Source organism: Corvus hawaiiensis, chromosome Z (assembly GCF_020740725.1).
Source record: "Corvus hawaiiensis isolate bCorHaw1 chromosome Z, bCorHaw1.pri.cur, whole genome shotgun sequence".
NCBI lineage: Eukaryota > Metazoa > Chordata > Aves > Passeriformes > Corvidae > Corvus > Corvus hawaiiensis.
The window spans coordinates 65,682,429-65,699,468 of record NC_063255.1 but is presented as its reverse complement, the minus strand read 5'-3'; the positions used below and the strand labels follow the sequence as shown (position 1 = coordinate 65,699,468).

Genomic DNA, 17,040 nt, shown 5'->3' with positions numbered 1-17,040 from the left:
GATCCACACCAACCTGTGCTGAGCCACATGGATGACAGTGTTCAAAGGATTGGAACATTTAATAGAGCCACAAGTGGTGTGGAGATCAGTGCAGGCCTTACTATTCACATGAGGCAATCAGCTTCATTAAACAGTAAATAAGAAAATAATTTAATCTTTATTTGCATAAAACCTATCAGAAACTACTGAAACCCACAAAACTGGAACAATTCAATTTGAAAGGTACAGATGAAAATCTCATGCACTACATGTGGTTGACTTGTGTATATACTATGAATATTGGTAAGAAATACAGCAATACTGCTATGCAATCCTTTTCAGTCCAAGTTTCAGTGCCACTGAACATCTGGCACACGAATCCCTCATACAAACCAAGAATCTATCACACAGAGCACTATTTGTGATTACTGTGGGCTACAAAGCAGGCTTCCATGTCTTCTCCTTGTATTGTTTGGAGGGAAACCCAGAGAGCTGTTGGAAAATGAAAGCTTATCCAGCTCCTGGAAACTTCTAGGAAAGGAAACAGGGCAGTTTTGGACACACAGGGAGCATTACCTTCTTCCATTCCTCTGGTTTATAGAAGTCACTGTTCTGCATTAGTCGCTGTAGTCTCTGAGTGCTTTTTACTTGCTCAGCAATTGAACTAATGCCTGTCCTTGTAGGGCTTTTACCATGTTTGTTTGGGTTTTAAAATTTTTTTTCCTATGGGATTGTTGTGTGATGCAGCGCTTTGTACCTGATCAAGAACACAGTGGGCTGTTGGAGAATGAACTGAAAAAGAAGTGCATCTTCCACCAGGAACAGCAATGAGGGTAGAATTTAGTGTCTGGAGAAGTACCTTTAGCATTCTTAGGCATATGTTCCAAAAGCCATCTTTGCAGAAATGCATTACAAAAGGTATTTTTACGTACTTTCTACTGTCTCTCAGAGGAACAGATGAATGGATGTCTGGAAGGGGACAATCTTGCGCTTGCTGTTCAGGCCCTGAAGGCCAAGAGATGGCTTTTTTTCCTAAGTTATATTTTCCCAAAGGGAATGAATTAGAAGTGTGTCCTTTTGGGAGCTGAGTCATATACAAACCTGTATTTACAGGTGTTTTTTCTTCCATTCTCCTCCAGGAAGGAGGTAATCACTCATACGACTTCAGGAAATAGGTTTCAGAGAATGGCTATAAAAAATGAAAACATTTCATTTAAGAGTGTTCTTTGTGCCATATATTTAAAAAAAAACCCATGGCTTTTTAACCAAAGTATGTTTTTCTCCGAGGCAGGGCCTACTACACAAAGAAAAGGAGAAAAAACATTATGAAATATGTACTTATTAAACAGTAAGAATTTTGCATCCTACTACAAAAGTAGAAGGAAAAGTCAAATACATGCAGTCTGACTTCATAGATTTGACTTATTTAAGTAACTTCCTTAGTGTTGTCATTTGCAAAGGTTTTGCAAATACTTCCCTAATCCTGAACAGAGAATATGGTTTGATTTTAATTCCAGCTGAAAATGATAAATTGAAGTCCAGCTATAGAAATTTTTGAAGGAACTACTACAGAACTATTTCTAATTTTCAGCTTTTTGAACATGAAAATGAATCAGAATCTATTTCCTGGCCTGCACACTAATCTCAGAATTTGGAACACAGAAGCAATCAAGTAAGTAAAACTAACCCTTTTACACAGATGGCAAGTTTGTAACTTGCTTTGAAAAGCAAACTAAATTTGAAGCTGCTACACCACCTGGAGAAATCATGCTTTGTGTATAATTAGGGGTATTTTTGTCCATTATTTGGGGATTTGTTTACTAAGTTTATTATTTAGCATCCATGTTTTTGGATTCTGTGGTTATGCCTGTGTTACTACACCCTACACATGAGGGTATTCACAAAGTGTAAATATGCAAAATGAAATGTGTGAACAGTACGGAGAAAAATGATAATTCAACTTCCCACTACAGGTTGACACTTGTATCCAAGCATATTAACATGCAAATGTATGGACACTGTATGATCATTTAGCAAGGAAAAAGGAAAGAGGAGTGCTTAAATGGTAGTTAGATGCAAACTTGAGATGTTCACAGTTTTTGAATGCAGATGCCTTTTAAAGGTTTCATTAAAAATTGATGTAGTATCAAGAACTCTGATGAAAGTAATGCACAACGCTGAAGTAGTGAAAAAGGATATTTCATAGGACAGTATTGTTTTTTGCTACATTATACTAAAGCATGTTTAATTATAATAGAAGACAAATAAAAATGCCAGGTATGATTAGATAAGCTGTAATATTTGGAGTCCTAACACAGACTGGACTTTCAAAATCCAGTTGAGTGATAGTGTGATAATTCCACTCCAGAGGCTGAGGAATTTTGCAGGTCCAACTACACCTGACCCTGACAAATTACTGAAACTTAACAATATAAGGATTTGTCATCTATTTCAGTCAAATTTTTTGCATTTGTAGGGTTCTGTCCACAGCGATCTTGATGAGCAGAGTCTCAAGATACAGAGTGAGCACAACCGATGTAGTACACTACTCTCCTTATCTTTTGAGTGGTCTGGATATCAGTGGCATATTAGGTAATTATGTTTGGGAGGCATCAGAATATTTTTATTTTGGAGTTTCTTTCCTTTCCCTGCTTGGAAGAAATTTTCAGTGTCACTGCAGCATGTCTGTGCGAGTTTTCCACACTGCAAACTGGGAATAGACATTAAACATGAAAGGCAAATTATTAGAGGAGGTAATACCACAGAAACTTTCTTTGAGATGAAGGACTAGATATTACAGAAGAAAACATGCTGTAATTTACTTTATTTCAAAATCACCGGGTATTCTTTACACTGCACATTCAAGAAAAACAAAGCAATGTACCCACCAAGATAATTTCTAGTTCTGAAATGGCCTAGATTTTGTTTCCTGTGAGATGATGGTATAGGTCATACTCTTCTGTACAGAGCAAAAAGCCATGCATCACATCATAGAAATGACAGGGACAAGATTGTCCTTAAAGAATTACATTTTGACAGTACCAAATTGCTAGCTGACATGTAACAGCCTGCTTTGAAAGCACTGAATGTCATGAGCATGAGCCTGTTGGCAGTCTGAGACTCATTATCTGTCAAACTTTTACAGTGCTTTTTAGTTCTTCCCTGTCCCAGCTTGTGTTTTTCCTTTGTCTAACAGACAACCCGGTTCCTGAGCTTTCAGGTGAGGCACGTTTACTTGGCACGGACAAGAAAACAAACTCATCACACAGGAAGTAACAGAAGAGTGTGCATTTCAGAAGTCAGAACTGTGCAATAAATCCCAGGAGGTGGGACAGAACTAGCACACACACACTTTGCTTAAAAAACAACCGTACATTTTTTCTTTGGCGCAGCTAACACACTCATTCCTGTGCAGCCAGACCGCAGCAAAGATGCACTCACTGCTTGTTTACCAGGGCTGAACAAGGCCGGATCTGTCCCTCACACTCGCTGGTCCGATGCCCTTCGCCTCACTGCGGTCCAGGTTTCACCTCAGCGGGCTCATACAGACGGAGACTTGTGAGAGACAAGAAGGCCTTGCTGCCCACACCGACTGCCCAGCAGGCAGCAGGGGCAAAGAGCAGCACTCGCCTGCTCGGCAGCGGTTCCGCTTCTCGCACCGACAAAACGCCGGTGCCCTCCCTAGTGCCGACAGAGCCTGACAGAGTTCCAGACGAGTTTCGATCACGCTCTCAAGCACATATATAACTCTCGGGGATGGTACTGTGTAGGACGAGGAGCTGGACTCGATGATCCATGTGTGCCTGATGATCCACGTGTGCCCGTTGCCCTTTCCAACTCCAAGTACGCTGTGATTCTGTGACCAGGTGGCTGCTACCTCCACGGGACAGTTGCGGCGCGCCTGCCCTGCGGCCGCCCGGCGTCCCGGCCGGCCGAGGGACACCCCACCCCGCCCCGCCCCGCCCCGCCCCGCCCCGCCCCGCCCCGCCCCGCCCCGCCCCGCCCCGCCCCGCCCCGCCCGGCACCGCGAGCCCCGCGCGGAGCAGCCGCGCCTTGCCGGGGGAGCGCGGCGGGCCCGCCCCGCCCGCAGCCGCGCGATGACGTGAGCGGCGGGAGCGCCGCCCAGCCGGAGGCAGCGGCAGAGCGCGGGTCGGCGCGGAGCTGCCGCCGCGTCCCCGGCCGGCGCCGCCGTGCATGGGGAGGGAGCGGACGGGACGCTGCCTGCGCGCCGCGCTGCACAGCCGCCGCCGCGGTGAGTGGGGTCGGCGGCGCCCGCCCGCCGGCGGGGCCGTGGGGGTGGCGGCGTGGCGGCTGCACCGCCGTGTCCCGCGCCCCGTCCCGCGGGCGGCGGCTCCCCCCTGGCCGGCGGGGGCGGGCGGGCGCTCGGGGGACGGGCGGCCCTGCCCGCCGGGCGCTGTGAGCGGGGGAACCGCGCTGGCTTCCTCCCCCTCCGTAAACAGCGCTCCCGGGGGGGCGGGCCGGGGCCGACCTCGGCGGCGGGGAGGCTGGAAGTGTGGCTGCCGCGCCTCTTCGGTGGAGGTGCTGTGTGTTGCGGGAGAACTTCCTCGCGAACACTTATTTGTGGCGTTAAAAAAAAAAAATCACTTCGCAGAAGGAGGGCAAACAGTCACGGAACCACATTTGCGGTTTTTCTCTATATGTGTCTATTGAATTTGCTTCTGCGTGGAGAAATGTTCTGTTAGATGTGGGTTGTGAATTAATGGATTGGATTAATTTTCACAGGATAATTTATTTTTCATTTTCTTTTTTCCTTTTTTTTAAAGAAAAAAAAATTCAGATAAAACTTCCTCAGATTTTTTTTTTTTTTGCGACTGAAATCTAATTAGAACCTGATTGTGGCATTGTCTTCAAATTTCTCACTTCTGCAGTCAGTGACAGGTGAGAAAATAGCACCTTCCTTTGGTTATCCATAAATTGTCTTATGCTGAGAATTGTTGACTGTATTCCTTTTGGTTGCTGGACTGAAGGAAACTTAATTGGGAAGATTGTAATGGCTATTTACAGTTTTTAGTGTGATTCTGCACTTGATCATTAGTTGCTTAATGATCAGTGTTTCTGACATCTTAGCTCTGTAAATCGTACCAATTTATTATCTACTTCATTTCTTCTATTGCCAGTTAAATGTATATGTAATTTAAGTGAGAGAAAAGTGTAAGTTTCTATTTTATGGAAAATTAGTATTGACAGAAGACTATAGAGAGATTCTGCGCACACTTAAAATAAAGGTATTTTGGATCAGCTATATGGATTAACTTTTTTTCCTTCCCTTCCCTGCATCTCAGTCTTCTTCATAACTGATACAGGGCTAATACTGCAGTGATGTTCTTTGGGCATGCCCATTTTTCTTCCCTTTTTAGGGTTGTTGGCAGTAATTTGAGGATTCAGTAGGAATACAGTAGCCACTACTGTCTTGTGCTTGATGAGAGTGCATCCAGAGTTACTTACATGGTGTTAATCTAGAATTTTGAATTAAACAACTTCAGTATTATTGTATGAAATAACAGGGATTTTAAGCAGTGGTGCACTTTCCAGAGAAACCTTAAAATTGACCTATCTACAGAGAATTTCATTTTTGTAAGTGACAACACCAGCAACATGGGGAAGTAGTATTTGCTGCTGGGAGGGGAAGTTGTAATGAGCAAGAAGTAGGTGGAATGCAGAAAGTGGTCCAACATCCTTGTTGGTCAAATCAGACTGACTGGAGCTGCAGAATGGAAAATGAAAGGAGGCTGCTACTGCTTTTTACTTGTAGCTGTTTAAAGTGGTGATTAGGCTAATAAAAAGCTGAAATCTCTGTAGAATAACCATTTCCAAACTATATGGAGGTAAAGTTATGCATGACTGCAGAATAATACTAAAGTGAGTGTTGCTGCCATGTTGTACTAGCAGTGGCATCATCTTTCTGAAGTTAGAAGAAAAGGAGTTGCTGAATGAGGTTGTTGCTTTGCCACTGGTCTCTTTTTGTCTCAGCTCTGGGGCATTTTTAAAGTATGACCTTATGTAAACAAAAAGCTAAGTGACGATGTTTGCAGTTACAAGAAATAACCTGAGATCTCATTTGAAAGAGCCTTAAAAGGGAAATAAACAAAATTCAGAAATGTGTTAGTATTAAACAGAAATTAAATGGTGTTAATTATGAATAGAAGAGTATCAAAAGTTACAAAACTTGCAATTAAAAAGCAATTAACAGAACTGACTATGCAATAATAAACCAAGTATTTGTTCTAAAAAAGTGGTGTTCTAAAAAAACCCAACTGGAACAAGGCAACCAAAATCTGGTGGCTTTTTTAAGAAAAGTAACTGGAACTTTGAGTGGAAGGCTGGACGAGATGACCACCTGAGGTGCCTTTCAACCCAAATTATCCTATCCTAGTGCTCCTGGTTTTTTTCTTCAGGTTAGCGTTTTCTTGTAACACACCTGCTACTTTTTATCTAGGCTTGCGTGCAAATGTTGTCACTGTCATTAGGCAGTACACAGTTATATTTTTTTCATTTGACTTAATAGAGCTGCTGTTTCAAAGCCTCTGACCCTGGCTGTGCGCTGATTTTGGTGGGTTCTTTATGTATTCATATGTCCCATGGGGTTCTCAGCATGAGCCCAGTAAGATGACTAATATGAGTAACACTAGCATGATTTGAGTCAACATTTGAGCTCATGCTTACGTTTGTGTTTCTTTAACTTGTTCCAGATGAAATTTCTTTATCAGAAGGGGAATGAGGAGCTTTCTTGAATTTCCGAATGTGAGATTTTCAAAATTATTTTGTAAGATAGATCTGTCTTTATGCAGATGTCAAAAACAGTACAAAAATGTGAATATACAAAGAAGCTTCTTTACAGTAGTTTTGCTGAAGGAACTGTAATCCAGTTTTATTTGCTGCATACAAGTAGATGCTCTCTGCTGCATACTGTGTTCATCTAGAGAGTACATTGTATGTTTCACTTAAATGGGTTCTGTGCGTCTCAGTGCAGTGAGAGCTTCAAGGTACAAGTGCAAGGTATGTTCTCACTGTCAGTTGCAACCTGTAAGATGCTCAAAGAAAAAGGATGATGCCTCACTCAAATGTCAAGCTCTGTGGGTTATGCAGTAGTGGATGCAGAGAGGTCTGGTTCTCATGGACAGTGATAACTCTCATGTGTTATGTAGAATGACTTGCCTAGAAGGCAATTGTCCATCTAATTTTGGTTATGTAGTTACTGTGTCACACAGTCAAAGCTGAATCTTTAAATCTGATTTGTAGAAAAAAACCCCTCCAATCTGGTACAGGCAGCTATTGATTTAAAATCAATAGAAGCATTGTCCTTTTATGAGGTGAATTGTCTCTGCATCTGTCTTTGACAATGACTACTGACCAGTATTACATGGTTCCTTTTATTGTTAGTAGATTGCTTTTAATCATGGTTGTACACTTCCTTTTATTAGGAATGGAGGTGTTAGCTCTTGATGCTTTGATTTTCTGTCTTCTGTCTTCTTGGTTTTCTTCTGGTTTTGTGTGGAGGTTTTTTTTGCAGGGGTGGTGGCAGGGGTTATATGTATGTGTGTATTTTCTTTTTTCTTAGGCTCTCCAGTATTTGTTCATAGCTCATACAAATCTATGAACTGATTTTGTTTTTCTGTGGTCTTTGTGATGTCATGAAAGACAATATTCCAGGTGAATTAAGAATGTTTTCAATACCTTCCCTCTTTTCATCAGAACACTTCATTTCTTGTCTTGTGTGTGCCTGTATTAAGCAGAGATTCTGTTGAGCGGCACATCCTGGGAGTGGTTGTTTTGTTTATCTGCTTACATTTGGCTTAGAATTTAGTGTCACGTAGGAATAACTGCGAGTTATTCTTTCAGGGGTTTATTATTTTGTGTTTGTTGACATCAGACGTTATCTGTCTTCCGGTTTTTTTTGCTTAGCTAGCTCTCAGTTTTGATTCTGCTCAAGTTTCATGTAAGCCGGTTATCACCATAGTTGTTTTTAGGCTAGGACTTTGAAAGTGCTTATATGCTTGCATAAATATGTATGGTGTGGTGTTTCTTGCTCTGCATGCCAGCCCCATGTGGGACCCTTCCTGATATTGACTGCAGTTCTTGATCTATGTGTTGTTTGTGGTGTAAAGTTTTTTATCAACAGTTTAGTGCAGCTGATTTAGCTGGTGTTACCTTTATTGTTCTGCTTATGTGCTTGTGCAGTTGCAGTGGATTTCAGGACCTAAGAAAGTCTTTTACAGGCGTTTTAAATAAATGGATTTATTAGACATGTTTAAAGTGTTGTGATTAAAGTTACTTGCATGTATAATTAAAAATTTAAAAAAGCTTGTTCATGTGACTTCATTGGTCTCAAGGATTTACTTTTTTGTAGTATTTAGTGAGTAACTATCAAATCAGTTTAAATCTGGTTTTGAGATCTTTTTTTGTACATAATCCTGTTCACAAGAAACAATGCAAGAATTTTGAGGTTTTTTTGGTGGGTGGATAATATCTTAGAGGAATAGTGTTAGTGTACAGGTCTAATATGCTTTAAATGAGTATTTTCCACCTCTGTTATCCCTTGGTCTTGCTTGACTCCAAGGGTTTCAAAATGTTCGTCAGTATTCAGTGTGTCATAACCCTGTCAACATCTTGGGTTTCTAGCACTGTCAGGTATTTCTAAAGTAAGAAGCCCTTTGCCTTCTAAATATCCAATCTTGATACATAAATATACAGTACATTTGGTACCTGTGTTTATCAGTTTTTAGAGGCCTTAGTTACTTAAGTGCATTTAGATTGGGAGGCCTTTTAATTTCAACATGAAATTATGGGATTAGTTACATGGATTCACATCAGAGGTATGGCTGCAGGTGGTGTCTGACTTATGTATTAGGTAAAAATTTGACTGAGAGACTAAGGTAAGAGCATTTGAGGACAAAGACAATTGGAAAACAAACATTAATTCCTAATAAAAGAAGGGTTTATAAACCATGGAGATGGAATTACAAACCATGAAGTCACAGACACCTAAAAATAAGGTGGAGTTTCATGATGTGTATTAACTGTTCTCTGAAACTGTCTTTGTTCTCAAGACTTTTCTTTCCTTAGCCTCTCACAAACACTGGAATTTGCTGCTCCCTCCGTTGTGTAAACATAACAGCTTTTTGTAGGGCTGCGCTGTAAACTGTATCACAAGTGACCTAAGTTAAAATTAATTTTTTTGTCTCATTTGGAACAAGTGGCATGAGGGAAAGGGAATGGACAGGGTAACTTCTTAAGCTGGCTTGCAATGTCAGAGAAGATGTTGTGTAATCACATCCTGGATAACCCTGAAGATGGACTGAGCTACAAAAGAAATGTTGGGTTCCTAGTGGAATCGGAGGGCACTGGATTGCTCAAGACCCAGATCCTCAGCTGTGGGCAGTAAAGCATGTGTCAATCCAACAGCTGGCTCCCAAAAGACAGACTTTGGAACTACTCTAACAACTGTGTAAATAGGTGCATGGTTATCTTTTAATTGCCATATACCTGGGTCTTCAGGTATATTCTTTGTAACTATGCTCTCTGTCAGGGAGCTTGTGAAAATGGACTTCTGATTGCTTTTCTCCTAACCTGGTTTCTTCAGTTAAAGGTGATTTCAAGGTAGTTGGCTAACATTAGGCTATTCTATTCCTATGGGTCTTTTAGTCCCTAAAACTGGAGCCTAGCACACCAAAACCGTGTTTTGGACATTGAAAGGATGATGGACTTGTACTGAATTTCAATGAGTATTTCATAAGCAAGCTTGCAGAAGCTGGGGAGAAGCATATTAGACTTAACTTTGTGATAATGGCAGTGCAAGACTTAGTAAAACGTATAGGCACTGTGCAAAGTGGACATAAAAATGAAATGGAATTTTCACTTTTCATTGTTATGCACTGGCAGACCTAAAAGCAGTGTGATGAAATAGATGTGCATCACAGTGGAGAATAAATAAACCAGGGGATTTATTTGGCTGAGGTTTAATGAGATCACACCAGTATCAATCAGAACCAAATAAATTTGAAGCTGTGTTTGCAATATAGTTGCATGTGTGATGGTAACACACGTAGGTGTGTACCTAAACTCTTTCATCTTTTAGCAGCTGGAAGCCACAGCAGTGTAAACTGTACAGGACACTGGAGGTTTCACATGGCCTTTGCTACCCAAACTGGTTCGGGTGTATTAACAGTGTTTAGAACGGTATCTTTAGACTGCAGCACCCTTAAGCTGTGCCATAGTTTTCTTGGGCTTTGGTATTTTTTCAGGTCTTTTTCCAGAGAGCTCTGCCACTTGCTGATATTGCTGTCTTACTGTCCTGGTTTCAGCCAAGACAGAGTTAATTTTTCTGCAGTAGCTGCATGGGGTGGAGCCTGGAGCCATGTGGAAGTGTCTAGGTTGTTGCTCTATACCAAGCACTTCATCTGTGCTGTCAGAAGTAGGGCACTCTCACTTCGGGAAGGAAGGGTGAGGCTTGGGGTCAAGAAGTGTGGTGGGCAAAGGGAACCTGTGGCCTTTGGGGAGCATTTTGCATGTAAATCACCCTCGTTTTTACACTTTTGTTATTAATACTGTTGCTGTTACTGTTTTCTTATCTCATTGCTGTTTCCAGTAAATTGTTCTTATCTCAACCTGTAATCTCTGCCTTTTGTGTCTTTCACCGGAGTGGGGACATGGAGGGAGCAACTAGGGTTTCTTTTTAGTGGGAGTACTGAATTGGAAATACCATTCCTAAACCGCGGCACTTATCAATAATTCTGCCAGTCAACCTACAAAACTGAATTTTAAACTCACTTTGGAATGCAAAAATGTCAATTTTTATGGTAGTTCGGTGAGTTTTGACACATAATTTTTTTGAACTCATGAATCTGAGATAAAAATTTTTGAGTAGGTTGATAATAGATGATGTCTCTTTTTGTAGTTTAAGTTGTTAAGCTGTGATGTGGTTGTGCAGTTGTTATGACTGTGCAGGGTGGTGAAATACTATTTCTTAGTCACACTTTATAGAAGGATATTTAAAGTTTGTCATGACTTGGTATTACAGCACGTTAACCGCATGCCATAATATGCTAGAAGGCATTGACTGTCGAGTTTCTTGTCCTTGCAGTAGCCTTGTAGACTGCTCAGCCAAACTCTGTGAAAGGCCTTTGAGCAGCTTTATAGTTAGATTTTTTGAAGCCATTTCTGGAAATACAGAAAAGCTTTAGTTTTGAGCAGCATGTAGAGCACTTGGTGCTTTGTGTTAATGTGTCAAACTACTTTGCTCCTTCTCCAACATCTCTAGTATGTCTTGGATAAAAAACTCATTATTTTGAGTTGCTGCAGTGTAGCTGAAGTGTTTCTGACTGAGAATGCCTAAGGGGAAGTGACCTTGATCACTTTATCATGTAGTTAATGGGTTAAATATCCATGAAGCCAGGAAAAGTGATGGTCCTCTTTCATGCTCAGGAGACACACAGAATGAAAACAAGAGCATATCATCCCTGATCTTCAGTGGACAGGCAGCTAATAGAGATGAAAAGATTTCTTTATTGCTTGTTTTAAAGAAAATTGTTTGCAGGTTATAGTTACAATTCTACTAAAGCCTAAATTTAGTCAAATAATGTAACTTTCGGTTAAAGAGAGGTATTGTAGGTGTAGAACCACAGAATAATTTAGTGAGGAGAGAACCTCAGTTGGTTTCTGTTCCAAAGTTCTGCATAAAGCAGGGTCAGTAGGGAGGTCATAACAAGTATGAAAGCTGTATCCAGGCAGGTCATAAAAATCTCCAAGGATGGAGACAACACATCAACTGCTGGGCTATCCTCTGGATGTCAAACTTTCTCTTTATATCCTCTCTGAACATTTTGTGTTTCAACTTGCTCTTGCTGTCTCTTGTCCTGTGAATGGAGGACAAGAGCTTGGCTCCATCTTCTGAATGATTTCCATGTTGGTACTGGGGACTGCTGTTAGGCTCCCCCAGTCTCTTCCAGGTGGAATAGACCCTGCTCCCCAGTCTGTCCTCATGGGGTCTGTGCTACATTGTCCATCTGTGTTGGTGGCCTCTGCTGTGAACTTGTTCCTGTTTGCCAGTCGTTTTTTTTCTGTTAGTGGAATAGGGCCTAGACTCAGAATTTTAAATTCAACTAAGATCTGAATATTGGCAGATTTCTAAATAGAAGCCAGGACAGTAGGTGGCCAGAGATTTTCCAACAAACTGGGAATATATTCTTCTTCCAGTATGTGTAAAAATAACCATACAATGATGAACTATGATTGGTTTAAATCCTTGAAGGATATTGTGACCAGAAACAGGCTGTTCAGCTCATGTAATTAACTGAGCTTTCATCTTTAATGAACTGCACGGTTTGAAAAATACAGTATGTTTTGATAAATTTATTTGGTTATCTAACGTTTCTTTCTAAGTACTGTATTTAATAATGTCAACTGTAGTTTTTCTTGACAGTATCATGTTTTTGTTACATTTCAATCTTAGAAATGCAGTATGCCAGCAGTAAGTTAAAAATTACTATAGTTGAAAATTATAGCCATTGTGCTTTTTGGCATAATGTAATTAATTAAAATTCAAATTCTAGATTGGACTCATTAAATTCCATCTCTTCTTTCATAAAAATGCACCATGTGTCTTGTTTAATTAAAAACATTAGTGCAAAGAACTATTTGGCTGCTTCAGTGATTATATACGTGGAACAACAGTTTAAAAAGTAAATGTGCAACGTGAGTGTTTCATATTAAATGTTCTCTTTAATTTTGATGCCTTTTCCTGGTCTTAAAATCAAGAGTCATACATGGTTAGGAGGGGAAAAGGGATTTTACCTTGGTATTTATTCTAAGGATCTTTAGGTGCACATGGCCAGGTCATATACATTGAAATGCACCCTGCTGAAAACCCCCAAAAGATCAGGTATAACATTATAGGTTTTACTAATTAGCATATCTATCAAAGATTCCCCAATGAGAGGCTCAGGTGAGCCCCCCTCCCCAAGGAGCCCTCCCCTGGATGGTTCTATCTTAGTTTATAGAATGTGTTCTGGAGAGGACCTTGGGGTCTGGGGCACACTGATCCCTAGCTACAAAGCTTCTAAAATGTTTAATCTCTCAGTTTGACAAACAAGTCCAAGAATGTAGGCAAAAAGCACTGAGAATACAGAAGTTGTAAAAAGGTATAACAGAGGTATAAAAGAAAAGGCAAAAAATCTTCATGGCATCAATTTCAGTCAACTTAAAAGAAGATATATTTAATTTGAATAAATAAATTTGTCTGGCCATTAAAATGCTGAGTACTTAATTATATATTACATGTATAGTGTAATGCATAAAACACATGTATTAATATTTGGGAGTTCGTGTTATTTTTAATTTTCTCTTTGAGACTCTGAGATTCATGGACTGTTAAACCCGCTGGAACTTTTGGAGTTAAGGTCTTTGTTTTTGTCAGGTCATTAAATTTCAACCTGTTGAGACCAATGCTTTCTGTTTTGCTGGAATGAATGTCTTCTAGAACTAGTTACAAGGGTGTGCCAGTGCAGTATGGTTCTTTCATCAAACTGGATTCCTGTGTACAGGTTCACAAGTCAAGTTTTGATACTTGCCTTTCTTAACAGTTGCTCTGTGATTTCACTGCTTGCTAATAAAGTTAATTGTGGAATGCAGGTATCTTCCCTTGAGGAGCATAAATATATCATGGATCAGTATGCCATTTTTTTGCATCATTTAATTTGTTTAATAAGAGCTTGTACTAGTGATAATATTTGTGCCTAAAATTCTTGCATTTCTTCCTAAGGTTTGCTCTTTTACTTGAGGAACTAAATATATATGTAATGTTAGAATACTTGCCTTCTGTTTCCACTTCTTTTTGGTTTATATTGCTTTTTAAATTTTGTGTTCCTGCCTCTTTTCAAATTATAATGACCTAAATTATTAGGCTGCTTTCTTGATTATTAAATATTAAGGGGAAAGAAGAAATTTTAAGAAATCCCATTGTTAAGCAAAGAACATCTTAATTACTTCCCCTATAAGAGAGAGGTATGTTCAGAGGCAGTAAACATGCAAGAATTATCACTGTGATGATAGTGATTATTGGTTGAAACAATATTTTGCTTATTTCTGGTTAAGAGGAAAATCTAATTTCTCATCTAGTAGTTAATTCTTTATAATACATTACAGTGGTTCTAGAATACTTACCTGTTGTTGGGTACAGCATCTTTCTCATCTAGACATAATTTCTAGTTACTCACTGAGCCTTTAGAGGAAGAAACTAAGCAAACAAAACTGCTGCACATCCTCTTGCTGTCAGGGAAATAAGGTGGGAAATCACTGTCACTGATGACACTTAAAGGAGATAAAAGAGAAACTCAGGGAAGAAAGTATTAAAGCCTTCCTGGCAAAAATATACACGATGCAGCAACAAGGTTAAATGGGCTTGTAGACTTATTTGGTAAGCTTACACAGCAAGTGGTAGAAAAAAAGAAGTTAAATTGTAAAATGTGAACTTTCTAATATGAATGATACTGCACCACGTACAAGATAACTATTTTGAACTTACAAATAAAAGAAGACAGTCTTAGTCAAAGGCACATTTTTTTCATATATATAGGGGTATGTGTGTGTGTGTATATATATATATATAAGGTTATAGGCATAATATAACCTCTAAATGGTTATATTTCCACTGTTGTCAGAAAAGAAATTTTCGACTTTTACCACAACAGCAAAAATACTTCTGTATTTCTTTCTCACAGTAGTGAAGCATGGGGTGAATTTACAGGCAGAAGCAGAAACTCAGTAGGATTCTGGAAATAAAATGTGCTTAAAATAAGGAGAGAGCAAGAATGTAAACGGCTTTGTGTCATCATCCCTCCAGATGCCTCTGTTCATTAACTTCTTGCTATCTCTTTACTCTTCTTTTTTCAGAACTTTTCTGTCGTGTTCAACCACATCTTCCCTGTTGTGGCTTTGTTGCTTTCTTAAATTTATTCCTCTGGTCCCATTAATAAAACAGCCATTAGCTGTTCTGCTCTGAATCAAGTAGGTTTTAAGATTGCTTTCTGTACTTGACAGTAGTCAAGGTCTGACCTACTTGGAATCAAACTTCATGGCCCAAATCTAGCCAAGTATTTTGTCTTTCAGTTTTCATTGCTGAAACAAACTTTTGTTTTTCTGGATCTGTTGTCCTCAGATTTGCTAGAGCAAACTCCCTCAAGTTTTGAATGCCTCTGGAGAGAAAATGGGAAGAAAATAAGATAACAAAAAAGTACTTTACAGTGCATTAAATATGATTGTATGTGCAAGCTGGGCTAAGCTATATTAAAATTATCTTTGTGTTAGAAAATTTGCTTTCAGTTGGAGGAGAACTGTTGCTGGCTTTGAAGAAGAAATTAGTTTTGATTTGTTAGTGGAAAAAACAAATTGCTTGTGAAAAACAGGTTGTGGAAAGACTCAGTTCTGTTAGCCTCAGTGGGTAAGGGTGTGGTATTTTGATTAGAATTTCTTTTGAAGTGTGAGGAAGGAGAAATATCTATATTTTGTCTGGAACGAAAACAGAAACTGGCAGGTTGCTTGGTAGTAGACTGGATGAGAACTGATGTTTAGTCTGATTATGAGGATAATGATAGGAAGTCAAAATGTATTACAAGTGAGGGAAAGAAAATACAGATGGCAGGTACTTAAGAAGGTGCAAGAAGCCATGAAATTAGTTCAGTTGGCTAGAGCATGATGCTAATAATGCTGAGCTTGTGGGTTCAATGCCCATACAGGCCATTCACTTAAGACTTGGGCTCAGTGATCCCTGTGGGTTCTTTCCCACTCAGAGTATTTAGTGATTCTGGACTTTGACTGTGAAGTGTCACAAAAGTGAACTGAATGTTCTGTGAGGGTGTGGGTAGATGAGTGGATCTGTATGGAAATACAGACGGGAGGTGCAAGTCCTTGTATGTGTCTTTTTAACTGTTACTGTACATATTTAATTCTTCCAGCAGTAGTAACTGTTGGAAAATACTGTGTAATGTCGAATTTCAATGAGGCTGCTGTGTTGAGAGTGGAGAGTTTCTTTGTGATAAGACTTTGGAAATGTTCTTTTATAACCTCAGTATAGACAATTGATCTAGGAAAAGACTGACGTTTGTAGGTGTTTGAAGCAGCTGTTCATGCTATCTGCAAGTGTTTTGCTAGCCTTTGATTCACCATGGTTGAGAGCCAGACACCCTGGCTGTATGTGAGTGTTAAAGATTTCATAATTTAAACTGAAATTTTCTCTAAAATACTGTTTATTTCCCCAGAAAATGCTGTATCTTACATATGTATGTAACACATTCCTTACTTATTTTTCACCAATACCTTTTTAGTTTCTTGTCAGGGCAATAAGAGGAAATACGTATTTCAGGTTGTAGTCCTTTCATTTTTTTAGGCCATGTGATGGAATAAAGTAGCAGCTTAATAAGCCTTTTATTTATGACGCCTCTGTCTACTGATACAGATCATGTACAGGATTGGTTTTGCAATTATAATTTGTGATATTTCCTACATACTTTTATTTTAAGGTTTTGTTTTACCTGTGTAATGGATGAGGCCGTTTTGAAGTCATAATTAAAAGATTGGATCTCAGTACTTACTGGGTGAATTGCTATATAATATAACTGTTTGTTATTGAAACAACTACATACCCGTAAGTACACTGCTGTAAATGCAGTGTTTACTGTGAAATGTTATACAATTCTGTTGTTTTTATTAGAGAGAATCTTTAATAGTGTATCATTGCATACATCAATAATAACATCAGTCATTCTGTATTTTAAATTATGCCATACCTCTGTTTATGGAATATTGGGGTCTTAGAATTTCATATGCTTTCAGAATGTGATAGAACATTTCAAATGTATTACTGCTAATGCTACTGTTTCTGCTAGCTTCAAAACATTTGAAAAGTACTCTCAGTGTTCAGCAAGTAGATTATCAAAATGCTACTGTTGGACTAGTTCACGCAAAGTCTGGCTTTAGCAGATCTCAGTATATGTTTACAGCCAAGCTTAAAGTGTTAAATGTGTGTAGAGGTAATGAAAGAAATGGCAG

The 17,040-nt window shown here is 39.5% G+C and overlaps 1 protein-coding gene and 1 long non-coding RNA gene across 6 annotated transcripts in view; both read left to right on the top strand.

Moving 5' to 3' along the window:
• The first annotated feature begins 1,223 nt into the window (after window positions 1–1,223).
• LOC125320116 lies at window positions 1,224–3,261 on the top strand. Its single transcript, XR_007201009.1, has 3 exons — window positions 1,224–1,651; window positions 2,456–2,571; window positions 3,176–3,261. It is a non-coding gene; the product is annotated as an uncharacterized LOC125320116 (long non-coding RNA).
• An 861-nt stretch (window positions 3,262–4,122) lies between these two features.
• The window catches only part of JAK2 (Janus kinase 2), a 96,019-nt gene continuing 83,101 nt past the window's right edge, over window positions 4,123–17,040 (top strand). For 3 of the 5 annotated variants that reach the window (XM_048291093.1, XM_048291098.1, XM_048291095.1), the window contains exons 1-2: window positions 4,124–4,231; window positions 4,764–4,878. The gene's annotated coding sequence lies outside the window, so the exon portion shown is untranslated. Of the gene's footprint in view, window positions 4,232–4,763; window positions 4,879–17,040 lie in introns of all 5 variants that reach the window. The other 2 variants (XM_048291099.1, XM_048291094.1) reach the window with 2 other exon arrangements.